The sequence below is a fragment of the Pipistrellus kuhlii genome, unplaced genomic scaffold (genome assembly GCF_014108245.1).
Source record: "Pipistrellus kuhlii isolate mPipKuh1 unplaced genomic scaffold, mPipKuh1.p scaffold_m20_p_2, whole genome shotgun sequence".
Taxonomy (NCBI): Eukaryota; Metazoa; Chordata; class Mammalia; order Chiroptera; family Vespertilionidae; genus Pipistrellus; species Pipistrellus kuhlii.
Window position 1 is genome coordinate 172,272,379 of NW_023425515.1, and position 12,964 is coordinate 172,285,342.

Below are 12,964 nucleotides of genomic sequence, written 5' to 3' on the forward strand. Positions count from 1 at the left end.
TGCTCCCCAAAACAGTCTCTGAGCACAGTCCAGCTACGTACAGTCCGCCTCTGAGCATAGACGTTGTCTGGCATAATCGATCCCTGGGGTGCATGCCCCGGGGGCCAGTGAGCCCTTGGGTGGTCAAAGTAAGCAAAGTCCATCCTGGGGTTCAGATGAGCCCCAGGCCAGACACAAAGGGTTTCTGAGGACAGTGTTCCTGGGCATCATCAGCCCCTGGGCACAGTCACTCCCAGGACAGCTGGTTCCTGGGCACACGGGGTCCGAGGCATGGTCGGCAGTCAGTGGGCACAGTTGTTTCCAGGCGCAGTTGGTCCCCTGAGCACCTGAGGTCAGTCTTTGACTTCAGGACAGAGTGGACCCCTGACATAGTTCATTCAGAGCCTCCCCCATTGATTAACATGCATAACCCATCACCCCCTTCTCTGCGGCCCCATCTCTCTTCACATGACCTGGAGAACCCGAACCCACAGAAAGGATAGGAAGTGTGCTCTGGGGTCTAGAGAGCCCCGGCCTGACCTGCTCATGGCAGGTGGAGTGGCAGGGCAGAGCTGTGGGGAGAGAACTGGAGGACTGTGCTCAGGAGCAGAGCCTGACCCCATGCTGGTGTGGGCTGGTGCAAAGCACGGCAGAGCAGCCCTGGCCGGGAGGCAAAGACCCTCCTTCTCTCTACCCTGCTCCATTTCTGTGCACAGAATGGATCCTATGGCTGCAGGAGGAGCGGGGCTGGCCTGCTGCAAGTCTCCACGGGACCATGAGGAAGTGTGTTCGCCAAGTTCCTCCTCATTCCAAGGAGGTGGCCTTCCCTGTTTTCTCACCAACATGCTCACAGCCTGAGGCACAGCACTCACAGGGAAGGGGAGGCGCCTGTGCCAGGGACCGTCAGCCCAAGAGACAGTTGGTGCTAGATTTCTGCCTCTTGGGTCTGACCAGTCCCAAGGCTCTATCATCTCCCAGCCTAGCTAGGAGCAGAGCAGCAAGCCCAAGGCAGGGATCCGGCCGCATGGAGGTCCGGTCCCCAGGCCTGTTTAGTTCTCGCTTCCTGAAGGGGCATGATTCCTATAGGATGATGATGCGAGGTGGCATCCCATTAGCCAGCAGCACCTGTCCTTTCTGCCCACCTTCCTCCCCAGCCCCCACGCACATCAATGTTTAATTGAATTGCCAGTGTAGTGGTGCAAGTCACATCTGTTTCAGGGTCTGAGCAGGAAGTGAGCAGCACGCTCCAGTCACCCAGGATAGGGTGAGCCTGTAATTCATCCACACGTGAGCCCTGCCATCCCAGACAAGCCCCTACACTCAAGGACATTTGGAGCCCCTGGGTTTGCACCTTCAGAAAAATCGAAAGAAAAGTCTAGGACAGAAAAGGGTGAGGAGAGCATGCAGGAAAGGGATTCCACAGAGATGGAGTGGGAAGAGAATCTGAAGAGTTGGCCAAGCCAGAACCCAGCAGCCGAGAGGTCTTCCAGCTGCAGGCATCCAAGGGTCCAAGAGCCAGCCCCTGGAAGGTTAATCATTAACTTACACTTTTTTGCTCACTAATATCCCAACCAAAACCATCCAATCAAAGAGCCCAAGAGAATAATGGCCACAGGAAGTCAAAACTCTAAGGCTGGACGGGACTTCAAGCTGAAGAGACCAATGGGCTTAAACTAAGTCAATCCAGTTCAGGCCGATTCCAGATGTCTGCCACTAGATCTCACTGATTCAAGCCAGCTCAAATCAAGCCAGGCCTGTCAGGACCAGCTCAGATGTGTGGAGCTGGCCAAGACTGGATGAAGCTGAATCAAACTGGTTGTGACCTGCTCAAATCACAAGGAGCCATTGGAGGGCCAGCGACTCAATGCCTGCCTATTTTGCACTAGCCTTTGCCTAATATATCTTTATGGAGTCCTTCCTTTAAAACTTCCTGGATCCTGGGGAAACCAAGATGGAGGCATAGGTAAACACCTAAATTGCTGCCTTGCACAACAACTTCAAAACTACAACTAAAAGACAAAATGGACATCATTCAGAACCACACAAAGGCTGGCTGAGTAGAAATTCTACAACTAGAAGAAAAGAGAAAAGCACACTAAGACTCAGAGGAGCTGCAGAAGGCAGAGGTACAGAGGCGTGCACGCAGAGAGGGCTGGCTACTGAGTACATGGCTGGCTTTCTCAATCAGGAGGGAGACAAAAGCTCCTGACTGCTATGAACTCCAGTTCTGGGTGAGACTCTGGGGACCTAGACTTATTTGGTAGAAACTGGACTGTCTGGCAACAGGCAAATTCAAGGGCAGCTTTCTCTCAGAGGTGCTTGCAGTGATTACCACGAGACACTGAAACCGAGGGATCTCTTAGGGCAGGGCTGATGGGAAACCATTGCTGTCTGCTTCATCCTGAGACTCCGCCCTATCCAAGCTGAGGCTTTTGCAAGTCTTGTCTCATAAGGGTGTCTCCAGCACAGAAGTTCTCCCAGTGTAGACACAGCTGATCCTCACAGTCAATTGGCCAGAGGTCAATTCCTCCCAGTTCTACCAACAACAATCAAGGCTTAACTACAACTGTGTACACAGCCCACAAGGGGGTGCATCAAGAATATCCACCTCAGGTAACTGGGGAGATTGAGCCACTTTGCCCTATAGGACACAAAGCCACTCTATCAACTCAGGGAAGCAGCCAAAATGTGGAGACAAAGAAACAGGTTACAAATTACAGAATTGAGATAAACAAATGACTAGATATAGAGTTCAAAATCATGGTTATAAGGTTTTTCAAGAATTTTCTAGAAAAGGCCAACAAATTTAGTGAGATCCTTGGGGATATGAAAAAGGATCAACTAGAAATTAAGCATACACTTACTGAAATAAAAAATAATATACAGAAATCCAACAGCAGACTAGAGGATCACAGAATCAAGTCAAAGATTTGAAATACAAAGAAGCAAAAAAAACACCCAACCAGAAAAGCAAGAAAAAGAATCCAAAAATATGAAGATAGCATAAGGAGCCTCTGGGACAACTTTAAGTGTACCAACATCCAAATTATGGGGGTCCCAGAAGTAGAGAGATAGCAAGATATTGAAAACCTATTTGAAGAAATAATTACAGAAAACTTCCCCCACCTGGTGAAAGAAACAAACTTACAAGTCCAGGAAGCACACAGAACCCAAAGAGGACCACACCAAGACATATTATAATTAAAATGCCGAGGGCAAAAGACAAAGAGTGAATATTAAAAGCAGCAAGAGAAAAAGTTAGTTACTTACAAGGGAGGACCCATACGATTGTCAGCTGATTTTTCAACAGAAATTATGCAGAACAGACGGGAATGACAAGAAATATTCAAAGTGATGAAGAGCAAGAACCTATAACCAAGATTACTCTACCCAGCAAAGCTATCATTCAGAATTGAAGGTCAGATAAAGAGTTTCACAGAGAAGAAAAAGCTAAAGGAGTTCATCATTGCCAAACCAGTATTATATAAAATGCTGAAAGGTGCCGAAACCTGTTTGGCTCAATGGATGGAGCGTCGGCCTGCGGACTGAAGGGTCCCAGGTTCGATTCTGGTCAAGAGTATGTGCCTTGGTTGTAGGCACATCCCCAGTTGGGGGTGTGCAGGAGGCAGCTGATCGTGTTTCTAACTCTCTATCCCTCTCTCTTCCTCTCTGTAAAAAATCAATAAAATACATTTTTTAAACATGCAGAAAGGTATTCTTTAAGAAGAGGAAGAAGAAGAAAAAGGTAAAGATAATAATTATGAACAACAGATACATATCATCAACAGGTAAATCTAAAAATCAAATGAATAAAAAATCTGATGAACAGAATTAACTGGTGAATATAATAGAATCAGGGGCATAGAAAGGGTGTGGACTGACAATTCTCAGGGGGTAGAGGGGGTATGAGGGTGCGAGAAGAGACTGGACAAAAATTGTAGACCTATAGATGAGGACAGTGGGGGAGGGGGATAAGGACAGAGGGTGAGGTGGGAACCGGGTGGAGGGGATCTATGGGAGGAAAAAAAGGAACAACTGTAATAATCTGAACAATAATGATTTATTTTAAAAAATAAGTAAATAAATAAATAAATAAAACTTCCTGAGTCCTTTTGTTTCCAGTATGTATTTTGTAAACAGCTTTTGATCCAAGCATCACATTATAGTGGCAGGATATATCATACCTATATCTCCCCAGATACAGAGGTGATTACATGGCTAAGTGCCAGGGTGGTCTGCAGCCTGGGCTCAGGTGCCCACACTGCAGTGTCCTCGCTGTGTGATCTTGAGTAAGTTATCTACTTATACTTACCCTCAACCTCATACGTAAAAAACATCCAGTTCATTATGGAACTTGCCTCATGGGGACAATTTTGCAGACTGAGATTACATACATATTAGCACAGTGCCTGGCATGTGCTAACCACTCGGTTCATGGAAGTTATCCTCAGTTTTTATTATTCCTTGGCTCTGACCTCAGATGACCAAGACTCAGGCTCCTGCATGGCCACTTCCCCAGTGTGGAAACTTGGGTAATTCACTTAACTTCTCTTCAGCCAGGGTAGGGAGAAGTTTACTTCTGCACAAATCCAGCAACCCTTCGGGACAGCTTTCTTTCCATTGGTGACTCAGGTCCAAGGTTGCTTGTGTCTTACAGCAATGCATCGCTTCCAGGTTACCATAGCAAGAAAAAAAGGAGCTGGAATGACACTCACCAGCTCTTACATGTCTCACTCCAGAGTGTCACATAGAACTCCAGCACACAGACCCCTGGCTGGATCTAGCACATAGCCCCATAAGGCTGCTGGGAAGTATGAGGAAATGTGTCTGCCATCAAATGAAGCTATTCATCCCAGTCAAGCTACATCATTAAAAGTCTGATATCCGACCTGAAGAAGGTGATGTTTCTGTTCAGTTCTACCATTTGTGAGCCATGTCTGAAGTGCTCTAAGTGTTGTATTTTCAAATACTCCCAACTATATTGGTCACCCCCCCTCCCCCAATGAAAGAGGAGACCGAGTTGAAGAAGGAACTTAAAATCCAGTCTTATAAGGAGGAGTTGGAAAGATGTTTGATTTAGAAGAGAAGCGGCATCATATATCTAATTACAGACTCTGGAAGGGCTGTTGTGGGACAAGAAGAATAAAACTGCTCTGTGGGACTCCGTGGGGCAGAGCCTGGACAGTGGACAAGGCCACAGGCACGTCCAAGGGTAAAAGTCAGAGCTGAGCACTTTTTAAAAGACTGCCTCAGGACAGACTGGATTTCCTGTAGAAAGAATATGCACACAGAATCCAGAAAGCCACTGGCTTAGATGTTGTGGAAGATTTCAGGTATCTGAAGGCGTTGAAACAGGCATCTAATAGTAGTCCTTACAAGGCAGAGTTCAAATGCCAGGGGTAGGGAACACAGCTCATTCAGACTCTAAACTTGGTACCAGGAAGGACCTCAACCCTCAAGACCCACAATAGTCAGGGTAGGCTAGGCTTTGCTACAGGAACAGCAGCAGAAACAAAACACTAAAGCTCCACAGTTTAACAAGTACAGGGGCAGGATGGACTGTTCAGACCTGTTTTCTCTGGACTCAGGCTCCTCCCAGCACTGCTCGTGTGGTAAGAAACTCTGCCGTCTGGGTGCCTCCCACTCTCAGGGACACTTATGAAGGACACCCAACATGAAAACAAATAAAAAGGAAATCACCCCATCAGAGCTATAAGTAATAATCAATAATTCAAAGCCTTGATAAAGTCTTGCTGGAGAGCGCTTCAGAGAGAAGGCACGGGCTGTTTCATGGTTAATTCAATGTCAATTAGCTGATTGCTAACTTCCCTCCAGCGAAATCGCATGCAGTGCAGGGGAGAGAAATCAAACGTGCTCTCGTTTTAACAAGCCTGGTGTTTCAATCATTCATCTCTGGCCGCAGGCTCAGAACCAATGCCAACAGACGTTCCTTCACAGTTTTATCAACCATTTCTGCATGTCACTGTTTTCTCAGCTGCCCTTAATTGTCCCAGGACCATCTCTGGCAACAGGGCTACTTGAAACCCAAAGTCAGAAGAGAAACTTTCTACTTCCTGGAAGATGTGGAACCCACAGCTCCTAAAACTCAGTTTCCCCATAATAATCTCTTCCTCTGGGATCAGTCACTGTGACAATGCATGTAAAGGGGACAGCAGAGAACTTGGTACATGGTACATGTTCAATCAGGGTAGTTTTCCTCTGCCATTGCAAATCCTGAAATGGGTTTGTTGCTCACCTCCAGGGCTCCAAGCCCCTATACTAGCAGAGGCCATGGACACCTTCAGCACCATGGCCAGAGTCTCTGCACAGAGGTTGGAGATGGGAGGGCAAGAGCAAGAGGAGAAGATGCTGCATGGCTCACAGCTAGAGGGCCAGTGGGAAAATCCGTGTGAAGGGATCCTAGGGACCACGGAGGCCCCCTGCATCCCTTTGCACAAGAGGAAACGGGCCCAGAGAGGGCCTGGGACTTGCCCAGAACCACAAAGATGCCAGGTTTCTGTGCTCAGCATCTCCCCACCTTAGGCTGTCCTACAGATGCAAAGGTGAGGATTCTGGGTCCCCTTTTCCTTCCTGGGGACCCCTGGGGGGGAGGGTCACAAGAAGAGAGATACTGATGTACAGGAAAACCAGGAAGGGGCTGCTGCGAGGGAGAGGTGCTATAGGAGATGTGGGTTCAGCCCTAGTCAACATTCCCGGAAGGTGCCCTTTGCCTATGCCTTTTCCCCACAGGCCAGGGCAGAAGATCTGGGAGCCGAGCCCACCAAGCCAACCTATGGCCCCTCCCAGTTAGGATGTGTAGAGTGTTGGTTTTTAATGACTTTAGTCAGTCATTCACATGCCTAGCACCATGCACGGCACTGGGAGGGGAGAGAAGACTCCTCAAGCACCCAGCACCTTCTCCTGGCAGGCAGACCTATGCCTCTCACAGTGTGTAGCGTGCTGTGCTGGGTACTTTTAGGTGTCAACTTGACTGGGCTAGGGATGCCTAGATAGCAGATAAAACATTATTTTTTAATATATATTTTATTGATTTTTTTACAGAGAGGAAGGGAGAGGGAGATAGAGAGCTAGAAACGTCGATGAGAGAGAGAAACATCGACCAGCTGCCTCCTGCACACCCCCACCGGGAATGTGCTCACAACCAACGTACATGCCCCTGACCAGAATCGAACCCGGGACCTCTCAGTCCGCAGACCGACGCTCTACCACTGAGCCAAACCAGCTTCGGCACATTATTTCTAGGTATGTCTCCAAGGGCATTTCCAGAGAGATTAGCATTTGAATTGGCAGACAGGATAAAAAGGCTCACCCGCACCAATGCAGGTGGGCATCACCCAATCCACTGAGGGCCTGAATAAAAGGAAAAGGCAGAGGAGGGGTGAATTTGCTCCCGGCTTGAGCCCAGGCATCCATCTTCTCCTACCTCAGACACCACTGTTCCTGCAGACTTGCACTGGGAGATGCACCACAGGCTCCCTGGTTCTCAGCCCTCCGAACTGGGACCAGGACTTACACCACAGGCTCCAAACTTGGGACTGTGACTTGCTTACACCACAAATCCACTGCTTGCAGACAGTAGATCATGGGACTTCTCAGCCTCCATAATCACACGAGCCAATCCCTCACAATAAACTTGTCTCCACGTATCTATATATATCCCATTGTTTTACTTTTCTGGAGAACCCTGACTAATACACATGCCCATACCTGGTAGACTGTGCCCAGGTGTGAGTGACTACAGGCATTTTGTCCTGTGAAAGACTGGGAATGTTCCCTCCGTGACCCACGGGTCCTCTGGAGCCCTCTCCTTTCCCTGGGGGTTGGGAGAGCCACTCTCTCGTCTCCTCTGTCACAGGCCACAGCTGGGATTTGCCAGGTATGCCCCAGGCCAGGGCAGAAGATCTGGGAGCCGAGCCCACCAAGCCGACCTGTGGCCCCTCCCAGTTAGGATGTGTAGAGTGTTTGTTTTTAAAAGAAGAGGGAAGAACCACAGCTTCTGTGCTCTGTCAGGCAGGGTAGCATAATCCTGAAAGCTACCAAGCCAGAGGTTTAAGTTCTGGCTCTACCACGTCCTGGCTGTGGGATACTGTGATACCTGTCTCACCTCTCAGACCCATTTCTTCATTTAGAAGGTGAGTACGATGCCAGTCCCAAACTTACAAGTTGTTGAAGGGATCAAATGAGAGAATTTGCGCAAAGGGCTCAGCACGGTGCCCAGCACAGAATACATGTTTCATGAAGAAGCCGTTTCATAAATGTTCCCCTAGAAAAGTTTCCTTAGGGAAAATTTCCAAGCTCAAGGGCACTCTAGGAGTCTGTCCACAACAGAATAAGTGTGCAAAAAAAAAAAAAAAGCTTAGGCTGGGCCCCTCCAACCTCCTGGCCCAGGTATAGGGCTCCGTCTGAGGCCACTCAGGGGCAGCCTGGGGCCGGGCCGGGGCTCCTTGTGGGGTCAGAGTTCAAGCTCAGTCTAGATTGACTGAGAACCCAGCCTTGGGAAAGTCCTTCCCTATCAGTCTCAGTTTCCTCACCTATAAAGTGGAGCACGGGTCCCCGCCCAGCGTGCCTCCCGGAGGACTTGGGAGGGTGCCATCCTGTCGTGCGTGTGAAGACTTGTGTCTGCCTCGGAGATGAGCTTCGCTCCTCGAAGTTCCTTGTGTTGTCCCGGACGTCAGGCCTGAGGCGGGGAGAGTCTGCCCTTGTTTGTATATGCCCATGGCCGCGGCCATTCCCTGGGGTCAGAGCACTCAGACAGGGGACCGGTGGGGAGAGGCAGACCCCCAAGGCTCTGCTGCTCCAGAGGCTCGGAATTCACTGCGCACATATTTGCTGACTTCCCTGCATTCTGCCAGCTTCAGGCATTCACTTCCCAGAAGTTTATTTGAGGAGACGCCGAGGAGCCGGATCTGGGTCCAGCAGACCTGCCCAGACAGACAGGCTGAGCCCTTTCTCACTGCCTCTCTCACACGCTCCACCTCTCACAGTCCTCCCTGTCTGCCTCTCCGTGGCCACCTGCTCCTCCGTCTCTTTTCTCCCTCTGCTTTTTATTCTCTGCTTGATCCCCTGCTCCAGATTCAGTGCCCACCCTTCTCAGCCCTGCTGGGTGCCCTGGGAGGCTGACCCCAGAGGACCCCACAGCCTGAACGGGCCGAGTTCAGCTGGCGGGAGGCCCTGGCGGAGATTACAGGGAGGGAGGCGGGGTGGGAGGTCAGGGATTCCTTCTCCACGCCCTCTCTCCTAGGCAACATTTTCCGCCGGGGCTGTGTTTCTCCATGACTCATCCTGCACCGGCATTCCGTCCTCCCCAACCAGCCCTCACTGGCCTGCAATAACACCCCCTCCTCCCATCGCCCATCAGCCCTAGAGGTGGTAAGGACTTCCCAAGATTGCCAGCCTCTCTTATTGCTTGCTACACTCCACCCATGTCTTGTAAGTAACAGATCCATTTCAGTCCCTGCAGGTAAACTATGTGAGGTGAGTTCTGTTTCCTGCAGAGACCCTACTCCCTAACTCCTCCATCCCACCCACACTCTCTTAGACATCCTCAACATCTCTCACTCTCACCGTCTCTCCCTCGCTGGTTCTTCTGAACTCAGGTGGGAAACATTGAGATTGCTTCTATCATACCCCTTCATGGAGATCACCCAGGATGCTGAGGGTGGGAGGAGGGGGCCCCTACTGTTCATACACACACACTCACACATACACACATGCACGCACGCACGCACATGCACACGCACACGCACACGCACACGCACACGCACACGCACACACCAGAATCAAGAGCCCTCGCATCTCCCTCACAGGTCACAGGTTGGGCAGAACCAGGGACAGCTTGGAACTGAGTCAGAAGAGCTAGGTTATAGCACCCCCTTTGCCACAAACCAGCTAAAGCAATAAGTAACCTCCATTTCCTCCTGCACGACTGACAGAAATGCTAGAGGGTCTGGTGGGCAGTGGATGTGGATGTGGATGTGGTTTGTAAACTGAAACCAGGATTTCGGTTTGAGAAATTATTCTGAGTTCCTACAGGAGCCCACAGAGCTCCTGCCTCTGTAAGGCAGGTGGGGAGAGGGGGTGCAGGCTTGCAGGGCAGCCAACACCTGCGGAGGAGCCGGTGCTTTCCAAAGTGCTATGGAGGTTGAGGTTGGAGTGGGCACTAGGCTGAAATTGGGGATGAGACTATGGTTAAACCTGTGCTGGGATTAGACGTAGGCTGGGTTGGTGCTAATGGTATGGTTTTGAGGCTCTGGTTAGAGTTGTGTCTGTGTCCAAATTGGGGCTCAGACTGAAGCTGATGTTGAGGCTGAAGTAGGGGTGGGACTAAGATTGAGACTGAGCCTATGTTGGGTTGGAATTCAGGTTGAGGTTAGAGCTAAAGCATTTAGGGTTTTAAGGTTGGGCCGCATTGGAGATGGATGAAGGGATTAAGGCTGCAGTTGGAGTATAAGTTAGGTCTGAGGCTGCAGGTTGACATTGGAATGGAGGCTGAGATCAGCACTGAGTTGAGACCTGAACATGAACCTCCAGAATCCTCCTGCCCTCCACAGGAAGCTCCAAATCCTCCCATCCCTCCACAGAAAGCTCCAGAACCCTCCCATCCCTCCACAGGAAGCTCCAAATCCTCCCATCCCTCCACAGGAAGCTCCAGACCCTCCCATCCCTCCACAGGAAGCTCCAAATCCTCCCATCCCTCCACAGAAAGCTCCAGACCCTCCCATCCCTCCACAGGAAGCTCCAAATCCTCCCATCCCTCCACAGGAAGCTCCAGAACCCTCCCATCCCTCCACAGAAAGCTCCAGAACCCTCCTGCCCTCCACAGGTAGCTCCAGACCCTCCCATCCCTCCACAGAAAACTCCAAATCCTCCCATCCCTCCACAGAAAGCTCCAAATCCTCCCATCCCTCCACAGGAAGCTCCAAATCCTCCCATCCCTCCACAGGAAGCTCCAAATCCTCCCATCCCTCCACAGGAAGCTCCAAATCCTCCCATCCCTCCACAGGAAGCTCCAAATCCTCCCATCCCTCCACAGAAAGCTCCAGACCCTCCCATCCCTCCACAGAAAGCTCCAGACCCTCCCATCCCTCCACAGAAAGCTCCAGACCCTCCCATCCCTCCACAGGAAGCTCCAGAACCCTCCCATCCCTCCACAGAAAGCTCCAGAACCCTCCTGCCCTCCACAGGAAGCTCCAAATCCTCCCATCCCTCCACAGAAAGCTCCAAATCCTCCCATCCCTCCACAGAAAGCTCCAGAACCCTCCTGCCCTCCACAGGAAGCTCCAAATCCTCCCATCCCTCCACAGGAAGCTCCAAATCTTCCCATCCCTCCACAGAAAGCTCCAGACCCTCCCATCCCTCCACAGAAAGCTCCAGAACCCTCCCATCCCTCCACAGGAAGCTCCAGAACCCTCCCATCCCTCCACAGGAAGCTCCAGACCCTCCCATCCCTCCCCAGGAAGCTCCAGACCCTCCCATCCCTCCACAGGAAGCTCCAAATCCTCCCATCCCTCCACAGAAAGCTCCAAATCCTCCCATCCCTCCACAGGAAGCTCCAAGTCCTCCCATCCCTCCACAGGAAGCTCCAGAACCCTCCCATCCCTCCACAGGAAGCTCCAGACCCTCCCATCCCTCCACAGGAAGCTCCAGAACCCTCTCATCCCTCCACAGAAGTTCCAGAATCCTGTCTTCCACAGGAAGTTCCAGAATCCTCCTGTCTTACACAAGAAGTTCCAGAATCCTCCTGCCCTCCACAGGAAACTCCAAAACCCTCTCATCCCTCCACAGAAAGTTCCAGAGCCCTCCCATCCCTCCACATGAAGCTCCAGAACCCTATCTTCCACAGAAAGTTCCAGAACCCTCCTGTCCTCCACAGGAAGCTTCAGAACACTCCCATCCCTTCACAGGAAGTTCCAGAACCCTCCCAGCCAGCTCAGACCTCCTTTGGGAGTCTAACCGACCTGCACAGTGGAAGTATGACATATTGACATCTCCTCTAACGCCTCCCTTTGGAGTGACTACATTCCTTTATTGTTTCATTCATCCAATCAATAAAAATAAAAATAAAATCAATCCATTTTGTGCTGAATGTTGTCTCAGATGTTGGAGACGTAATGGTAAGCCAAGGAGATGTGGCCACTACTCGCATGGAGCTTACATCTTAAAAGGGAAGAAAGATAATAACCCAACAATCAGAACTGGATACACCTCACAAGTGTGCCAAGGGCTGAAAAAGGAAGGTTCTGGAAGCCATGTGTGAGAAAGCACAGTCCTGGAAAGCTGCCGGATGTGATAAAAGCTCCCAATGGCATTCTAAGTTCATATAGGGGAAACGGAGGACAGAGGAATGGACTCCAGCTAGGAACCAAGGAATGCTTCACAGAAGAGGTGGCATTGTGCTAGGCAGTGAAGCTGGGAGGCAGTGGGCGCAGTGGATTTGGAGTCAGATGAACCTGAGCTCAAAGCCAAGCTATCCAGTTACAAACCAGCTAAGCTGTGTAGCCTTAGGCAAGTCACTTTCCCTCTCTGAGCCTCAGGCCCCTTCTTTAAGATGGAGACAGTAGTTTCTCCTTTGTGGAGCGCATGTGAGGATTTTAGATGTGTGTGAATTCCTGGCACCTGTGAGGTGCTCAGTGAATGGTAGCTCCGGGCCCTTTTCCGGGTCAAGGGGAATCGCAGGAGCTCCGTGCAAGCAGCCGGCACCCCAGAGGCGACCACTCAGGGTCCGGATCTTCAGGCTGGAGCTGTCACCCCGACAGGCCCAGGCGTGATTTCTCCCTGGAGTTCATGCTCCCTGGAGTGCAGGCGTGATTTACACAGTCATCGGGACAACTCCAAATTGGACTAAAACCTAGTGACTGGAAACGAGACGAGTAATGAAATTCTACGCGGGGAATTTACAGGGGAGATTTATTAGGTAGCTTTTATTTACGACGCCGAGCACTTAGGGCCCTGGGGTGGGGTGCGC

The 12,964-nt window shown here is 50.6% G+C and overlaps 2 long non-coding RNA genes across 2 annotated transcripts; both read left to right on the plus strand.

Moving 5' to 3' along the window:
- The first annotated feature begins 3,417 nt into the window (after positions 1-3,417).
- On the plus strand, positions 3,418-3,807 carry LOC118723303. Its single transcript, XR_004989215.1, has 2 exons — positions 3,418-3,478; positions 3,692-3,807. It is a non-coding gene; the product is annotated as an uncharacterized LOC118723303 (long non-coding RNA).
- Positions 3,808-8,668: 4,861 nt separating this feature from the next.
- LOC118723302 lies at positions 8,669-11,451 on the plus strand. The gene is made up of 3 exons (XR_004989213.2): positions 8,669-9,429; positions 10,793-10,822; positions 11,123-11,451. It is a non-coding gene; the product is annotated as an uncharacterized LOC118723302 (long non-coding RNA).
- The last annotated feature ends 1,513 nt before the right edge of the window (positions 11,452-12,964 follow it).